The 19,862-nt window shown below is 38.5% G+C and overlaps 1 long non-coding RNA gene across 4 annotated transcripts in view; it reads right to left on the bottom strand.

The window, feature by feature from the left end:
• LOC100716760 (uncharacterized) overlaps positions 1-19,862 on the bottom strand; it is a 247,666-nt gene that overhangs the window by 58,124 nt on the left and 169,680 nt on the right. The gene's annotated exons all lie outside the window — the stretch shown is intronic.

The raw sequence follows: 19,862 nt of genomic DNA, 5'->3' as shown, positions 1-19,862 counted from the left end.
GCTCTCCATATGCCGAAAACTAAAACTAGACCCATGCCTATCACCATGTACTAAAATAAAATCTAAATGGGTCAAAGATCTTAATATTAAAACAGAAACACTAAATCTATTGGAAGAATAATTGGGTAAAAACCTTGAGGACATAGGGGTAGGTAGAGAATTCATGAACAGGACTCAAACCACACGGGAAATACTTCCCAGAGTCAATAAATTGGGATCACCTCTTATTAAAAAGTTTCTGCACGTCAAAAGAAATCTCTAACATAGTGAAAAGAAAACCCACAAACTGGGAAAAAAATCTTAGTAAACTGTCCCTCAGACAAAGGACTTCTATCTAAAACATATAAAGAATTAAAAAACATCAGACCCCCAATATTCAAAGACACAATCCAAAAATGAGCATCTGAAATGAATACACAATTCTCAGATGAAGAAATACAAATGGTAAATAAATACATGAAAATATGTTCATCATCATTGGTCATTAGAGAAATGCAAATTAAAACCACACCGAGATTTCATCTCACTCCTGAAAGAATGGCTAAGATCAAGAAAACCAACAACAACAAATGCTGGAGAGGCTGTGGGGAAAAAGGAACTCTCCTGCCCTGTTGGTAGGAGTGTACACTAGTGCAACCATTGAGGAAGTCAGTCTGGAAATTTCTCAGAAAGCTGGTACTGGAAGCCCCATTTGACCCAGCTATTCCACTTCTAGGCATATTTCCAGAAGAACTGAAAACATCATACTACAGTGATATATGTGCACCCATGTTTATAGCACCACAATTTGTAATAGCCACATCTTGGAAACAATCTAAGTGTCCATCAACTGAGGAATGAATAAAAAAGTTGTGGTATTTTTATACAATGGAGTACTACTCAGCTATAAAGAATGATCACATTGAGACATTTATAAATAAATCGACGCAGCTTGAGACCATACTCATAAGTGAAATAAATCAAACTCACATGTATAAATACTGAATAGTTTCCCTAGTATAAGAAATGATAAGAATAGCTATTTTGAAGAAAATAAGACAACATAATAGCTAGTGCTGATTTAATATCATCCTGTTTTGAAGCCCCATCAAGTTGTTGTTCATCTGTTTCCAATGGTTTTAACATGTTGTATCTCATTATATTTTAATATATGTGATAGTATAAACAACATTTTTTATAGGCAGAGAGATAATCTAGAAATTGTTGTTCGGTTTCTGTTAGCTGGTTCTAAATACCCTGCAATACTTTCATTCTCTTGAATGGTTTCACACTGCCTTGATAAGTTTGATGCTATAGTATGTGAAGTTATACTCAAATATTTCAAGGAAAGAGACACTATGATAACTACTATTAATGTCAGGCTATCTGGTGAAACACGATGCTTAAATTGTTCTGTTCTGAACCTGTGTTGTTCTGTTGTTATGTACTCTTTTATCTCAATGTCCCCTTTTTTCCTTTTTTTAAAAAAATTATTTTTTCCTATTATTTTTTAATTAAGGGAAAAATAAATTTAAAATAGTGAGATATATTATAGTAACTTTTTTGTTTTCCAATTAACCTGATTTGAAGCCCTGTATTGCTCTCCCCATCTTGTTTTCACTGATTTTACTGTATTCTGTTTTGTTTGATAGTATCAAATTTGAGAGTATAGGCAACCACTTTGAATGCAATGAGATCTACTATGATGCCCCTTATGGTTTGACTATTATCTTCTTTTGAAGTCCTGTAAGGGCTCCAATGTTTAGGTTTTATTGGTAACCATTGTTGATCACCTGGTATTCTGTTTTTACATCATGTCCTATGCCCATCCTTCTGTTCTAACTGACTGTTTTACTTTGTCACATTTGGTTTTTTTCTCTTCAAAAAAAGTAATAAGAACTATGGGAGTAATAAAACCCAAAATGTGAAATTGTTATTGTAAAAAAGAGAGGAAAAGAATGTGATCTAAAGGATATAACTGCATATATATTTAAGTGTGTAAGACAGAAAACCATATTACTAAGTTTTTGTTGGATCATTGAACAGAACTGGTTGCAATCTCACAGTTGGAATGTCTACTTTGTATGCTTTAATTTTGTAATTTGAACAACTATTTCTAAGATGACAATATGTAATCTACTAACTAGTGATTTCTTACTGTATATTTTTTTCTTGAAATTCTGCATTATTTGTATCCTTTCACTGTTTTGTTTTGTTTTGTTTTCTCTTTCAATTAAAAAAAGAAACCTTATGACCAAATTTTTTAAAAAATGTAGCCATCTACATCATGGCATAGTGTCATCACATTTCTTTCTTAATGTTATATTTTGCTAGTAGGAAATCATTTTTTATTTTTTATTTTCAAATACAATATAATAAACCTGACTTTTAAATTGTGGTGATAATCCAAATATGTGTGAACTGGTGAATGAAGCAACAAATTAGACTTCTGGGAGAACATGTCAGACAGATAACAGATAATACGGAGGCTCTCTGAAAGGCTTGGTTCAGAAGTCAGGAAGGGTGCGGAGTAAGGAGACACAAGCAGGTGGAGATATGCTCTGCTGACTCAGGAACGAACTGGGCTGAGAGAAACCAACTTGGAATGCAGTCCTGGTGCTAAAACAGGAACAGAAAAGCCTCAGTGTGGAGGCTAGACCCCGCTCCATTGGAAGCCGCGATTTGGGTTTCCCGCCGTGCGGCGGCTGGCTGCCTCTATAGTGGCTCAGCAAGGAGACGCGCGGAAGCTCTGAGAACTGCAATCTGCGAACGGAGTCAAAAACAGGACGGGCAGGGAGGCGTGCGCTGACTTGTGGTGAGGTGAGTGAGAGAAACTGACACTCTACCACAGTTTGACTCCAGCGGAGGACTTTCTGGGCCCGGGCAGTCCTGCGGGAGCAGGGCGCGTTGGCCACTCCAGCCACACATCCCCCTCTCGGGCGGGATTGGTGAAAAGTGCCTGGCCTGCGTGACGCTGCGGGCGGACTTGGTAGGCTGGCCTAACCCAGATCCCAGAGCCTGACAGTGGCCCGGAGGGGTGACTCCCGCATAGGCTGCCTAGTCCGTAACTCCCTGGTGTGCAGCGATGGGCGGGAACACCTAGCCAGCGCAATTTGATCAGGCTGTGGCTGACAGGGAGAGAAGCTGGGTCTCCTATATAAGCTTGCATATATAAGGAACAGAGAATATGGGAAGAGGCAGCAACAAGAAAGGCTCCTCGGCCCCCAATTCTGAGAAACAGGCAATAGCGGACACCGCACCAATAGACATAAAGCGCCATATAGAGAGCCTCATAGATCAATTCAGGAATGAAGTTATCAACGACCTGAAGCTAGAAGTATGCAGAATAGTTAGAGAAATGCTAAGCACCACCCAAGAAAAAACGGATGGTGGAATGGAAGAACAGAAAAAGAGGGGAGAATTGTTTGATAGAGAAAAGAGAGAAAGCATAGAATACGTGAAGCAGGTTCAAAGGGACTACCAAGAAACTAAGAAGTCTATCGAAGACTGGCATAACAGTTTGAAAGAAACTAAGGACAGACTATCTGAACTGGAGGGCAGACTTGTAATATGGGAGAATGAAATGAAAAACTTCTTAAAAATAACAAAGAAACAAACAGCAATAATACAAAGACAAGAAGATGATAAGAGGAGCCATAACTTAAGGATTAAGAACATAAAAGAAGAAGTAGGGACACAAACAAGTGAACTACAAAAGCTACTCACAGAAATAATCCAGGAGAATTTTCCTAATTTAGCAAAAGGTAAAGATACTCAGATGTATGAGGCATACAGGACCCCAGCTACCTACAACCCTAACAGAGAAACACCCAGGCATATAATAATAAAAATTCCAGAAATTCAATACAAGAACAGAATATTAAAAGCTGTCAGAGACAAGAAACAGACCACTTACAAGGGAATACCCATCAGAATTACAGCAGATTTCTCTGCACAAACCATCAAATCACGAAGAGCATGGGGGGAAATAATTCAAGCTTTGAAAGATAATAATCTTCAGCCAAGATTGAGATATCCTGCACAACTGTCCCTGGAAATTGATGGAAAAACAAGGTGCTTCCAGGATAAAGAGGAACTGGGGGAATTGGCAACCACCAATTCAACTCTACAGAGAGTATTGCAGGATATTCTAAAAAAAGAAAAATACAAAGAATCCAGAAATAGTGGCGGGGAGGCCACAACGAATGGAGCAGAGAACAAAATGAAGAAGACAAACTGATAGCTACTGACAGAAAAAGAGCTCAACAGAAATGAGACAGAGAAGATTGGATGATAAGAACAGCTATTTTGGAGAAAATGACATCTTAATAGGTAATACTGATTTAGTATCATCTTGTTTTGAAGTCTCATCTAGCTTTTGTTCTTCTGTCTCCAATGGTCTAAATAGGTTGTATCTTATTGGATTTTATTATGTACGATAGTATAAGCAAAAACATTTTAAAGACAAGGAGATTATACAGAAACCATTGTTCATTTTCTGTTAGTCGATTCTAAATACTCTGTAATGCTGTCATTCTCTTAAATGGTTTTACATTGTTTTGATATACTTAATGCTACAGTATACGAAGTTGTACTCAAGGATTTCAAGGAAAGAGACAATATGGTAACTACTTTTAGGTCAGGATTATCTGGTGGTAAAACACTATTCTGCTTAAATGGTTATGTTTTGATCTGCGCTGTTTCGCTGTTATGCCCTCTTTTTTCTCAATCTCCACTCCATTATTTACTTTTTTATTTTTATCCTTTTAATTAAGGGAAAAATAAATAAAAAATAGCAGGATATATTATAGTAACCCACTTTGACTTTCCATTATCTCGATTTAAAGCCCTGTATTACTCTCACCATCTTGTTTTTGACTGATGTTCCTCTATTCTGTTTTGCTGGATAGTATCAGGTTCAAAAGTTTAGGCATCAGCTGTGAAGATAATGAGATTCATTATAACGCCCATTCTCGTTGACTTTTATCTACTTTTGAAAACCTACAATGTCTCCAATGTTTTGGTTTTGTCGGTTTTATTCTTTCCTGTTTTGTTCAATTGTATTATAACTAATGATATGGGCAATTCTATTAGAGATAGCGGGAGGCATTATGGTAACCATTGTTGATCACCTTGCATTATGTTTTTACATTATCTATTATGTCCACCCTTTTGACTTGACCGATTCTGTTCTGTTATGTCACATTTGGTTTTACTCTCTTCCAAAAAAGCAGTAAGAACCGTGGGAGCAATGAAACCCAAAATGTGTAATAGTCATTGTACAAAAGAGAGGAAAAGAAAGTGCTCTAAACTATATAACTGCATGTATATTTAAGTGTATAAGATAGAAAATGATATCACAGAGTTTTATTGGATCATTGAACAGAACTGTTTGCAGTATCATTGTTGGAATGTCCACTTTACAAGCTTTAATTTTGTGACTTGAACAATTATTTCTAAGATGACAATATGTAATCCATTAACTAGTGATTTCCTACTGTTTATTTTTTTTCTGTAAATCTGTATAACTTGTACCCTTTCTCTGCTTTTTTTTCTTTTCTCCTTAAATAAAATTAAAATTTAAAAAAGCGACAAATTATGGTTTTTTTATCAATATACTGGAATGTCAGCAATGAAAAGGGAGAAACTTTGCCCTGCTGGAAAAGAATGCAATCTAAAGATGTAAGAACACTGCAACGCTCATATGATTAAGAATAGAAATAAGAATATTAACATTTCTAGAACTCCCCAAAATTACTGGTAAATCCAACAACTGGTCACAATAGACACTCTCTCCAATTCTAATCTGTCTCCCAAATTTTTAAAATCATATCTTTATAAGAAAAATTTGAAAGCCAGATTGTACTTTTATAAAATGTACTCACTTACAATATGTTTTCATTGGTTTGAAAGACTAGATAGATATAAACTGCTCGATTTCAAAGATATTAAAACAAGGTTCAAATCTTTTAGAAAAAAAACAAAGTAAGGAAATAAGAAGCACATCTGCACCTGTCCTACCGCATAGAAGTGAGACAATATTCGATGGTAGGGGCTCTGTAGATCAGCTTAATGGATGAGAGCTTTATTCTATGTGTCATGAACAGCCAAAGACATTACCAAGCTTATGTTTTAGAATATTGATTCTGGCTTAGACAAGGAAGATCAAAGATGAAGCAGCAAGAAAGGAAGCAGAGAGACCAGGAAGAAGGCAGTGACAACAACACTGTAATTAAAAGATAAGAAGCTAAAAAAGGTTCTAGGGGTGAAAAGGTAAGTAGATCAGGAAATATTTTGGAGGTAGTGCCAACGGAACTTTGGGGTGGACTTAAATGAGGTGCATTAGAGAAAGAGCAGATTGAAAGATAGAAGAAGTACAGGTTCTTGTTTGGAAAATTATATATATATATATATATATATGAAGAAGCTATGTACCAAGGTGAGCAATTAGACTATTGCAACTGATTTAGGGCAAAGCTGTGAGAGGCAAGCAAGGTACATGTGAGCTGTCCTGTAGATGTACTGTGTAAGTGGAGATATCAAGTGGGCATGTAGCTGGTAACAAACGCTGAATTGAGAGGAGGATCTAGGATGAAGAACAGATGGACCTATGATATTTCAAGTGATGGCACTGATGAGAATACCTAGAATAAGAGATCCAAAATCAGCACTTAAAGCTTTCCAACATGTAACAGTTTGGTAGGACAGGAGAAGGGAGCAAAGGAAATAGAAGAGGAACCAGTGAGATCAAATGAAAATCAGGTTAGCGTGGTACAATGCAGGACTCAAGCAAAATATGGTAAGGAGATGGGGTCAAGCAAGCCAAGTGCTACAAGGCCAAGTGAGATGTTGACCACAACTTGCTCAGTTCTGGCAAGAGGGAGACCACTGGATACGCTGATGTGAATTCACCTGGTGGTATGATAGGGACAAAAATGGTTCCCAAAAAGAGAATGAGAGGCAAAGAAAAGCAGTGGAAAATTGAAAGGGTTTTTATTTTCAGGGTAGAAGAGAATGCGGACGACAGCCAGAGAAGCTAAGGCATCCAGAAAGTTGTATTCTAGAACAGCAATTGGACATATTTCTAGATGAGCATAAATAATCAGGTCAGGAAGGAGAAAGTGATCAGATAGGAAAGGAGTGAGGACCTTGAGAAGGCAGTGAGAGTGGGCCAAGTGGAGCAGCCTTGGAACAAGCTGCACTACCTCTGTCTCCATCTCCTGCTGTCTCTACCTCTGCTCTCCTCATTTCTCCTACACTGACATCCTCACTTTGCTCCAAAACACTGCTTCAGGTACTTCGCCATGCTGTTCCCTCTGGCACAAACTTAACTTCAAGTATCTGCACAGCTCCCCGCTTCACCTTCTCAGCATGATCTGACATGGTGCTCTCTTTGAAATGGAACAGTCCCTGCCCTCTACTCCACAGCAGACCGCCCACCCCCATGTCCTTTCCTTGATCCGTTTTCTCCCCCCACAGAATACCCTCTTATGTACTCCTTGATCTACTTAGGTCTTCAAATAATATATGGTATCTTGACTAAATCCTGACAAAAGACAAAACCAGAAGCAAATAGCCCCATTAAGCCACTCTTGAATCCTTGACCCACAGAAACTATCAAAGAGGGTTTTGGGATACAGCTCAACACCACAAAACCTGCCAGGTAAACTCCACATTACAAGTTTGATTTGCAATATTAAACAACAACCAGAAAAAAGTATGTTTTTTTAATACATGTTTATTGTTCTTTTCAGTTGCCATTTTGGCATAATTTTTAAATTAAATTAAATCGTTTGACTTCTATTGTATTAGGTAGCCAGTGATTTCTTCAGTATAAAGAAACAGGTGGTCATAGGGTTTTCTTAGCAGAGGGTACTCCAGGTGTGGAATCCTGAGACCTGACGTCACTTCCTTGGCAACGCGTCCAAACGGAACTGGGGAACCTGCCTCGAGGCTCCCACCGAGGTAACAGCCATCTCTTGATCTGCTAGTCCTGAGAAGCTCAACAGCTAGCATGCTGAGTTGCATCCCCACTCAGCGAGGCAGAGGTCGAGACCGAGACCATGGACGAAGGAAAGGCTCAGGAGGCGCTTGACTCCAGCCAGTCGCTGCAGGCCACTATGGGAGAGAGACTCCTCCCTCTCAGACACCCCGGGGACAGTGGCCTCAGGACTGCCTCCCCGAGAAACATCAAGTTATCTGGCTGACATCTCCTCAAGCCAAAGTAGCAACGGCACCATAAAGCCAGAGGTTCCAGTGCGAGTCTCACCTGGCCAAGAAAATCGCAGGAGCTCTGGCCGGGACTCCCCACATCCAGGCACACAGCCCCCAGAGATGCAAAGTGGTCTGAAGTGGGAGACACCAGTCACAGCTACCGGGCCCAGAGCCACCCTGAAAGACCCAGTATCCATCCACACTGGCCTGACCAACCCTGGAGATTGCTTTCTAAGGGGCTGTGAAGAAATTAGGGTGCTGTCTTCAGGGCGGTGGCTCAGGCCACACTTCCTCCCCAAGCCCTCCTTCCCAACTTCCTGAACGGGGAACCCTACTTTGGGCCCTTTGGGGATGATTTCAGACAGGTGGGCTGTTTAAACATTGGGCAGCTTTTCATCCCAAAAACTGTACCCCAGGAAGGAGATTCCTGGACCACATCACCTTGGAAATTGAAAGACTCCACTGCCCTCAGCTCTCCATCCACACATTGCCCTGTGCCACAGAGCAACCCGAGTTGGCTGGCCCAGGAGCTGCCTCTATCCAACATGGCACTACCACCATCGGGGAAGAGCTGGGCTAAGGTGCAGGCCACAGTTTCCGGGCTCAGGAGGCGCTTGACTCCAGCCAGTCGCTGCAGGCCACTATGGGAGAGAGACGCCTCCCTCTCAGACACCCCGGGGCGCCAACCGCTTCATCAGGCGAGTTCGCTTGTGTGCAAGGACCTTGCAGGGGGATTTGGGCACCGGGTATACCTATGCACCCATTGCAGAGGTGCATAAGAGGTGCCACACACTTCTTACCATCAGTGTGGGTAGTGTTGCTCCTCTCCATCGGAGCCAGTGATGCCTGGGAATCCACCACCCCAGGTTTCAGAGCAGGCACATGCAAGGAGCTCACGTCACCCTCCCAGTTTGCCTGGTTTAGAACAGAGCACCAAACACTTAGAGTTCACCAATGCCCAGGAAAATGACCAGGCCTCACCTGCTTTGGGTTTGGAGGACTTTCATCTGCTCAGGGTGATAGGTAGAGGAAGCTACTCTAAAATACTGTTAGTCCAACTTCGAAACACAGACCAGATGTTTGCCATGAAAGTAGCCAAGAAAGGACGCGCCCACAGTCACCGGGCTGAGACCGAGAGGCGAGTGTTGCAGCAGGCAGTGGACCACCCTTTCCTCATTGGCCTGCATGCTTACTTGGAGACCCAAAGTAGAATCATATTTGTCCTGGACTATGTCAGTGGAGGAGACATCATGTTGCACCTACAGAGAAAGAGAACTTTCCCAGAAGCACAGGCCCGGTTTTACTGTGGCGAGATCGCCTTAGCAGTCAACCATCTGCACCAGCACGGCATCCTCTACAGAAACCTCAAACTCGACAACATACTGCTGGACCCCCAAGGGCACAAAAAAAATCACATATTTCTGTGTAAGGAAGGAAGGAATGGGGCCCAGAGACCTGACCAGCACCTTCTGTGGCACTGCTAATTACCTGGCTCCTGAGATAATCCAAGGAGAAGTGTATGGATTCTCTGTGGACTGGTGGGCCCTCGGAGTGATAGCCTTTGAGATGATGGTGGGAGAGTCGCCCTTTGTAGTTGCAGAGCGCCCTGAGGCCTCCGAGGAAAAGTCCATCTCGCACTTCCTGCACTTGATAAGTGGAAAGCAACATTTCCATCCCAGGCTGTCTCTCTGTGGAAGCTGCAAGCGTCCTGCATGCTTTTCTAAACAAAGACCCCAAGCAGAGACTGGGTTGTCAACCTCCAACTGGACTGGCAGATATTCAGAACCATCCCTTCTTTCACGATGTGGACTGGGACAGGATGGAGCGAAAGCAGGTGTCACCTCCCTTTCAACCCAGTATATCTGGAGACTTGGGTTTGTACAGTTTTGATTGTGTGTTCACGCAAACCTGTCCAGTTAACTCCTGATGAAAACAGCTCCATAATTGAGGGATCTGAAGTTTCAGTATATGAGTACATCTCTCGCCCATCCATGGATGAAGAAGAATGGTGGGATCATTTTCCAAATGTGCCTTTTAATTAGCTTGACATTTCACGCACGCAAAACTTGAACCAGCTTAAAGTCAACACAGCCTTTCATAAATATTTGGAAGATAACAGAAATTTATTGTTATAGTTACCTTTAGGTGTGATCCTTCATTCTTAGAGACTATACTAGAAAATAGATAATTTTCAGTTATTGTTGATACACTTACTGTTTATAATTGGACTTCAAAAAGAGTGAGTCAATTGCTTGTGAACCAAACTTGTCAGCACATTGCATTTGTTGAGCAGAGATAGCATGTATATTAGTTTCGATGTGTTTTAGGATTCAGGAAAATGATTTGCCTTTTAAGTATAACATCACAACTATGCTTATTTGTCTCCAAAACATATTGCCTATACTTTTGGTACCCAGTTTTCAGAGTCTTCAGGGAAAGCCAAAAATAACAGCCATTTTGAATAGATCTGAGGAAAACACATGTATTTTACTCTTATCTCCTTAAGTAAGTTTATTTTGTAGAATAACACAGGAAAGGGGCTGAGGATTTAGCTCAGCGGCATAAGCACGTGCCTTGCAAGTGGGCAGTCGTGAGTTAGATCCCTGGTACCGTTAAAAAGTTAAAAAAAAAAAAAAAAGAATAACACAGGAAATAAATAGTAGCAGTCATTTTGAGACAGAACTCTTCAAAGCCTTCTTATTAAAATGTTTGGTTAGCATTTCACTACAGAATTTTCAGGTATAGCATTCCTGTATAAGTACCATGATTGACACAAAGGACATGAAATGTAGCTATCCTCATCTAAAGGAGCTAGTATACTACAATCTTAGTACAATTTAATTTTAGGTACACTATCTAGTTTTCAGTGTAGAATGATTTAAAGGTTGTATTTACTCAAATATATTTTTATCAACATACTTATTGAGAAAAAAATATATATATGTATATATGTTTATCTTTGTTGGAGTCCCCATCTCATGAGAAAAATAACTTTCCCAAAGCTTACATTCATATATTGTCTTTTCATCTAATAGTTAAGTTGAAAGTCCAGAAAGTATCTAAGGAAAATGTTTCCATTCAGTCACATGCTCATTTCCAAGGTGTGTGTTTCTCTCAAAACCTGGAACTTAGTGTCAAACAAAAAGTAGCACACACAACATACACTTACAGAGAATTCTGTTTTGTCACAATTACGCTTGCCATCTTGCTTTGAAATATTCCTCTTCCCTGTGGAGCAATTCAGAATACGGGAGAATCACAGAAGGAGCTTGTATAAATTGCTTCTTACAGAGCCCACCTTACAGTCCTGTTAGGCATTTGGCCTTCATTTTGAGAAAAACTTTCTTCAAGTTATTGTTTTGTCCTGAAGTTCAATAGCAGAGAGTACAACCATGGTATACAATCTTTAGATTGTACTGAGTGAATAACAACCTTGTGAATATTTTTTAACAAATTTTAAATAAATGACTGTGTTAGATATCTTCCCTGTCCATCTCCCCCAACAAATGTAAGAAGCATTTTAACCAAGTTCCTTGTGTGATTACCCTGCATTCTGAATGCCCCATAAGGAATAGCAACAATTCAAAGCAAGATCACAAACGTTTTTCTGATGAGACAGAATTCCACGTAGGTGTTGTACTGAGTTCTATTTTTTGTTTTATAGTAAGTTCCATGTATTAAGAGAAAGTCATACATGTTGCAAATGAACACACGATTGTAGAGAAACATTTTCCTTGGATATTTTCATGATTTTCAAACTTGGCTCTTAGGAGAAAAGGATGTATGACCATAAGTTTTAGGAATGTTCTGTTTCTAATGAAATGAGACACCCCACAAAGATAAAAACTTACTAGTTTTGTAACAAGGCTTTACAAACAAAGAGCATTTTCTTCATTAAGGTTTTAACTCTTTTTTAGGGTACTTTTATGTTTTTAAAGGTTTTTAGTAGTAAGATTTACTGTGTATATTTCAAGCAGAAAAACAGTACAAATATGATTTGAACTATGTTCAATCTGTGCCATCTTTAAGTGTCATGCCAGTACCTTCCATGCTATATAGAAGAACTCTCAAAAGGTAATAAGGCAGTACCCAGCCACAATGGTTGGGAATTTGGGGTTGTAGGCTATAAATGAATTTGGCAATGCCTGTGATCAGATTATATTTTGTATGTGCAGCCTGCTTAAAATTCAAGTACCTCGTTTTGTGCCTGTACATTTACTTTATAATCTGTCTTGTTATGATTATTGTCATGTAAAATACTGCCTTGATCATTATAATGTGATATATGCTCCTGTTCCTTCTGTTTCATGTTTAAAATAATCTAAATGAAATAGTTAATACAGAAAAAAATCAAATCTGTCTTTATTAGCAATTGCCACCACAGTCTGAGGTTTATGATCAAGTCTGCAGAAATTTAAAGCTCTATTGAGTAAATCAGGTTAGCATGCATTTTTGGAATTTAAAAAACAGTTTTATGGGAGGCTGAGAGAAGAGGATCCTGTGTGAGATCAGCTTGTGTGACTTAGCAAGAAACTGATATAAGAAAGAAAGCTAGGAGAGAGAAAGCATGGAAAAAAGATAGGAAGGGCAAAGAGACTGGGATGTAAGTAGATCCATCCCTTTGACATTTTCTTTCAAAGTGAAACATGCATTTGCAAGTTGACCCAGTCACTCTGTTTCAAGGTATTTCCTCAAGAGATAAGCAAGGAGATCTATAGAAAGAAGTAGCCATGGATGCTGATGATTTCTTTTCTTTGTAGCACTCCAAGTAAGTAAAGTCCTACTTTTCTTTCCCATAAGCAGTGTCTGAGCGTTTCAGTTGTTCTGTATTCTCACCCACATTTGGCATCTTAGTCACCTTTAATTTTAGCCATCTTAAATGGACACAGCTTGAGACCGTACTCATAAGTGAAATAAATCAAACTCACATGTATGAATACCAAATAGTTTCCCTAGTGTAAGAAATGATATGACTACATAAAAGTATGTGGTAATCATGATTCTCCATCATATTGCTTTGAAGCCTTATAATGTCTTCACTCATTAATTGGAATGGTTTTATTCTGGGTTGATTTTATTGTCTGTGATGGTATGAACAACTATTTTGAAGAAAACAAGACATAATAAGCTAGTGCTGTTTTAATATCATCTTATTTTGAAGTCCCATCAAGCTGTTGTTCTTTTGTCTCCATTGGTTTTATCATGTTGTATCTTATTGGATTTTATTATATGTTGTAGTATAAACAAAATTTTTGTAGGCAAAGAAATAATATAGAAACCATTGTTTGTTTTCTGTTAGCTGATTCTAAATACCTTGTAATACTTTCATTCTCTTGAATGGTTTCACACTGTCTTGATATGTTTGATGCTGTATTATACCAAGTTATACTCAAATATTTCAAAGAAAGAGACACTATGGTAATTACTATTATGTCAGGTTATCTGGTGCTGAAACACTATGTTGCTTAAATTGTTCTATTCTGACGTGTGTTGTTACGTTGTTATGTCCTCTTTTATCTCAATCTTCTTTTTTAAATTTATTTATTTTTATTATTTTTTAATTAAGGGAAAAAATAAATTTAAAAAGTAGGAGGATATATTATAGTAACTTTTTTGATTTCCTAGTAACTTGAAGTCCTGTATTGCTTTCACTATCTTGTTTTGACTGATTTTACTCTATTCTGTTTTGATAGTATCAAGTTTGAGGGTATAGGCAACTACTTTGAAGGCAATAAGATTCACTATGATGCCCATTCTGGTTTGACTATTATCTTCTTTTGAAGTCCTGTAATGTCTCCAATGTTTCGGTTTTATTGGTTTTGTAGTGTACTGTTTTGTTCAATTTTATTATACCTGATGATATAGGCAATTCTTTTTAAGGTAGCAAGAGGCATTATGGTAACCATTGCTGATTCCCTAGTATTCAGTTTTTACATCATATACTACGTCCATCCTTTGTTTTGACTGATTCTGCTTTGTTTTGTCACATTTGGTTTTATTCCCTTCCAAATACAAGTAATAAGAATGTGGGAGTAATAAAACCTAAAATGTGTAAGTAATTGTTATTGTAAAAAAGAGAAGAAAAGAAAGTTCTCTAAAGAATACAACTGCATGTATAATTAAGTGTGTAAGATAGATAACCATATTACTAAATTTTTGTTGGATCATTGAACACAACTGTTTGCAGTCTCACTGTTTGAATGTCTACTTTATATGCTTTAATTTTGTGATTTGAACAACTATTTCTAAGATGACAATATGTAATCTATTAACTAGTGATTTCTTACTGTTTATTTTTTTGAAATTCTGTATTACTTGTACCCTTTTTCTGTTTTTTTTCTCTTTAAATAAAATTTTTTTAAAAAGCCAATCTGAATTTTATCAGCACAAATATTAGATTTGTTCACCATTCCCTCCATGAATTCCTTCATCTTTTCATAGTCTTTTGAGGAGATGGATTCTGAAACATCTATCAGGAAGATAATGTCAGCTTTACCATTCTCACATGCTGGAGAAGAAAAGAACAGAACATTCATTCAGATGCCAGATCCAATTAATTACAAGTCCCCAAGGGCAGAGTGCGGTAGCATTTACTTAACATGAAAATCATTTTAAAAGAAAATGGAAGAAATCAATGAAGCACAAACCAGCCTCAAAATAAGAAACAGCTATCTGATAGAGGTATAAAATTTGACTTGTTTGATTTATTCTAGAAAACTGTCACTTTTAATGTGTTTAATGTTCATTCATCAACCTGTGAATCACTGTGAAAAGTGAAGCCTATTTCAATAGATTAGATATGTGTATAAGAAATAAAGGGTTGGGGATAAACAGAGCTTGGAACTAAAAACAAAACAAAACAAAAAGGCTTACTTTCTGAGGAGCAAATATCCAGTAATATTTCTTGTTGGATGACCTTCAAGGAACTAAACTCATATACAAAAAAAATCTTGCCTTTAGCTATTTTCTGAAGCTCAGTAATAGTAGCATCTCTTACTCCAATAGCATAAATGATGACTCCACCACCCCTCCCTCAATGCCTCTGCAACCTCGGCCACCAGATCTGAAGATTTACCATCAGTGGTGACTGTAAGGTATCTGGCCACATGGATTCAAGCAGTGTCTTCAAAGACCCGAGTCATGTTACTCAAGCCTCATCAGTTGTGGCGTCACCTCCTCCCTGCTGCATGTCATCAATGGCTGCCTTCAGCTCTGCTCCGCTGGTGTCCTGACCCAGGATTAGTTTGCTTTCAATTCGGTCTGAGTATCGAATGACTCCAAACAGCACCCTGTCAGGCCCAATCTGGAACATCTTTATCATCCTATTCATGAATTTCTTCATTTCAAGAAAATCTTCTGGGTAGATGCTGCCAGACTCAAATGTCTGCCTTTCCAGTGTGCACACATGCTGGCCAATAAGAAGGGACAATTTGTTAGAATAGGTCTCAAGAGCCATGAGCACGCCAGGGTAAAAAACAACTCAGCATCTCCCAAGAACCAGCCATGCTGGATTTTGGGGAACCAACCAAGAAAGCAATGAGCCATCCTTCCTGGAAAGCAGCGTGAGCTGTGGGAGCACCATGGAGAGAACCAGTGAGCGTCTTCCATAAGCCTACCGGTGCTTCGGCAAAGAATCCAATGCCCCGTCCATTTCTCCCCATGTCCCATTAACAACTGGATTGTTTCAAGGTCAGCCAGAGTTGACAGCAAAAGCACATAAAGCAACTAAATGTTTGTATTGTTTTGTTGATTACGCTGACCTGGAGCCAGAGGTCTGAGCATCTCTTGGGAGGATGATGACAGAATGCAATATTGCAAATATAGGGGATTTCTTTCTCTCTTGTCTTTGAAGGCCAATATTGTTTTCACTGTTTTGTTTTGTTCTAATTAATTGTTTTGCTGTATTCAATATTCTCTTTCAATTGGTTTAATAGTGTTCTGTTTTTGGCTTGACTTTGCTGTATCTGACTGAATGGACAACTATTGTGAAGTTAACAAGATATACTATAGTACCTATTATTGTTATCCCAGTATCCTGCTCAGAAGTTCGATACAAGTTTCACTTCTTTGTCTTGATGGGCTTTGTTCTGCCTTGTTTTGTTGTATTTTCCTCTTTAAAATTTTAAAAAAAGAATGAGCCTCAAGTGGTGTGTTGCTCAAGCCGTTGATGCCTGTCTCTACCATATTCCTTCAGCATTCAGTGTCCCCTGGGTATTCTTGGTAAGGAGTATGACTAGCCACCATGTGAGGCAGATCAGAGAGCCTAGAAGAGTCTGGATACTTCACCAACCAATGACTGGAGGGGTTGGACAGATTCCCCTGCACCCTCATTCTCTGAATAGAAAAACTGGGTGATGAGTTCTACAGTTTTTCTGAGGCCTCAGCAAATCCAAGTTGTTTAGAGCAATAACCTATAGGTTATCCACCACCCCCTTCTGGCTCATTGGCTTTCTTCCGTTCCCACTCTCAAGTTCCCAGTGGTCTACCAGGGCCCCCCAGAGTCACCACCCAGATAAATCACTCACATCTTCATTCTTGTTACAAGGCTATTTCTGCTCATCCTCTCTGAATATACTAACTAAATATGTCCCAACATTTCTCAAATTGGGATGCTAAGAACAAACTAGAAGTATAATTCATAGTTATAATTTCAAGTTATAAATTGTCTGTTTCAATCATCCAGCCTCCCATCCAAATTGCACTTTTTAAGTGTGTGGCCAAAAGAGTGCACTTTCTGAAGTTTAATTTAATTACTTTAAATGAATTTGATCCAAACTCATTTAAAGCTTTCAGTCTGAAATGAGCTCTGCTTAAACAAATCATTTTGTATTAAGCCCTAAACTCCTAAGGGTAAAATGGCTCTAGATTTAGATCCCATCTCCATTACATAGCACCAAGTCCGCTCTTTGTCATACAAATTTCCTCACCTGTAAAGCAAGAATCTCCAGGCATTCTCAAGAAGCTATTATGAGACTTAGGTAAAACTGTAGAAACACAACAGAGCAAATTGTAGGGTTCAGATTACCTAGTGTTTTATTTTTTTGCCATTTAGAAGATTCCTCAAAAACAGTGGAATGTACTTTTCTCTTCACTCCTTCAAGGTTATTAATCTCTGGACTCCCTTGACCCAGGAAAGACACTGGAGTCTTTTCACGTTTCTGGGATGAAAGGGAAGTGATCTGTGATGAGAGCAGGTTCCCCCATTCAGGCTCTCACTTGGGAACACCCTCCTCCAGGCACTATTTGGGACTCTTTTATTTTTAAAAAGTAACTTGTTGTTTATCTCCATGGAATTCAAATTTAATGGGGTGTCCTTTATTTTATCTGGTAAGGCTCCCTCAGAGTGACACACTGGAAAGAAGCATGGCTTAGAGAGAGGAACAGTTTGATCCTACGTAGGTTTTTGGTGAATCCTAGAGACTGGAGGGATAATTTAAAAATAACAGGATAGAAATGAGGGTCTTGCAACTATCTAGCATACACTGGTGACCCTGAAGTCTGAGAAACAAACTCTGTGCAGGAAGGGACATCTCTGTGGCCAGCCCCAGGCAGCAGTGGCCCATGTAGGCCCTTCACATTGCTGAGAGGAGCTGAGCTCCCTGAATACCATCTGATGCTGTACATTCCCGCGATGCTGGCAAAGGGAGATGGGGCGAGGCATCTCCCACACACAGTGTCATATAGATACAGATATCAAATAACCAAGAAGGGTAGATATTATGATCATCCAGGATAAGTTCTGATCAGATCACCAAATCTATTTATCTGTAAGCTTCCCCAACAATTAACCCTTCTAGACTTTGGGCTGGTTTTCCTGTTTCTAAGTTTCTTCTCAGCCACTAATGCTATCTGGGAAAAGTGTTACCTCTGAGCCCCAGTTCTATTTGAGAGACAGCTGGGTTCCTTTGCTGTCCTTCCCCACAGAATAGAAACAGGGAGTGTACACAGGAATAAATTTCATCTTTAACAATTTTGTTTCTCATTCCCAGAACATAGACAGAGTCTAACCCTATGGGTAAAAGACAAGGATGGAAACATATTTATGAACTTTAGATTTCTAGGTCTTAGGACAAGCAATCACAAAACTACAAGATCATTTTGTATTATTTTAAAAACTCAGTGATTTTCCCTGAAGACAAAATCATAACCTTGAATTTTTATGTTAATTATCTGCATTTCAATTATTATTATTTAAATTTATCACTCTAATTTGAATCTAAGAAATAATACAATAGGTGGACAAAAATAGACAAGGAAACCAACAGCTAGTAAGTTGCAAATTTGTGTTTTAAATTTAAGGCATTTTATAAAGAGGGATAAGCTTGAGACATTTCCAGGTAAATGGATGTACCCTGAGACTGTACCCTTAAGTGAAATACCATATTGTTTACATATTTACATGTGTAAATACCATATTGTTTCTCTAATGTGAGAAATTGAAAGTGTAAATAAGGAAAAAATGTGTAATAGTTATTATGAAATAGGAAGAAAATGTTCAATTGAGAAGGGAACAAAAGAGGGGAAAGGAAAGAAGGAAAAAGTTTTTAAAAAGAGAAAAGAAGTAAAACTTGGAAACAGCTTTGGTAAATAAAGACGGGAGAATAGGTGGAAGGGAGGGCAGGGAATAGAAAAAAAAAAGAATCAGGTTACATCATATACAGGTACAAACTCTCTGTGATGAATGTGATCTTATGTATACCTAAAATGTACCAATAAAAAATCATTCTTAAAAAAATTTAGGCATTTTTTTTAAATTTAGGCATTTTTACTCCAAAGTACATATACTTAATTATTTCTTTTTCTTTTTTTCTTTCTTTTTTTTAAACTGCATATACAGTAAGAACTCCCAGCTAGCAGGGTGTGGCATGGTACACAACTGTAATCCCAGCACTTGAGAGGCTGAGGCAGAAAGATTGTTTCAAGTTCGAGACCAGGCTGGGCTACAAAGTGAGCTCAGGGCCAGCCTGAACTGCAGTGAGACTCTGTCTCAAAAAGACAAAAAAATAAAAAAGGCAAAAAAGAATTCCACTAACCACTCTCTATTAAGTAACTTACCACATAAACTTTGTTTCCCTGCAAATCAGGAGTGATTGTCCCACCAAACATGTACGGCCCCGGGTCTGCTTTGCTTAGTGGTGCAACAGCTTGCTGTGATGGAGGTGGGTTTGGTCCCAGGCTGTTTATGGAACAATTACAATTACACAATTAATCAAATACTGTTCAACTCAATAGGATATGAGTGTGGATACAAGAAGGTTAATGTGTCTGAAAAACAGATTAATTACTTAGAAAATAATATAGGCAAGTTGTTAAAAAAAATTACTGGTGTACTAGATAGGGCTATGAAAAACTGAATATCTGTGGTGCTAAAACTCAGTGAAGATTTCTGTCCTTGCATTGTTTCAGAAAGTGTTTAGATATTCTTCCTATTTTAAAGAACTAGAACTTAAAATTGCTTTGGCCCTACACTAAAAAATTGGTAAGTTAATGTTCACATATATACTTTAAGTTAAATTTTTAAATTTTCAAATATGGTTGTTGTTTTTTTTTAATTTTCTACTTTAAGTGACCTGAGATTTATATCAGTGCAGAGTAAGTTTCCCAGTGTCTCTATGTAAATATAACATATGTTCATCAGAGTATAAAGGGGAAAAGGAGGAAACAGAGAG

This window comes from Cavia porcellus, unplaced genomic scaffold (genome assembly GCF_034190915.1).
Source record: "Cavia porcellus strain 051 isolate PalLab524CR breed Dunkin Hartley unplaced genomic scaffold, mCavPor4.1 scaffold_5, whole genome shotgun sequence".
NCBI classification, from domain to species: domain Eukaryota; kingdom Metazoa; phylum Chordata; class Mammalia; order Rodentia; family Caviidae; genus Cavia; species Cavia porcellus.
Note: the sequence above shows the minus strand (reverse complement) of the source record. Positions and strands in the feature narration are given on the sequence as shown.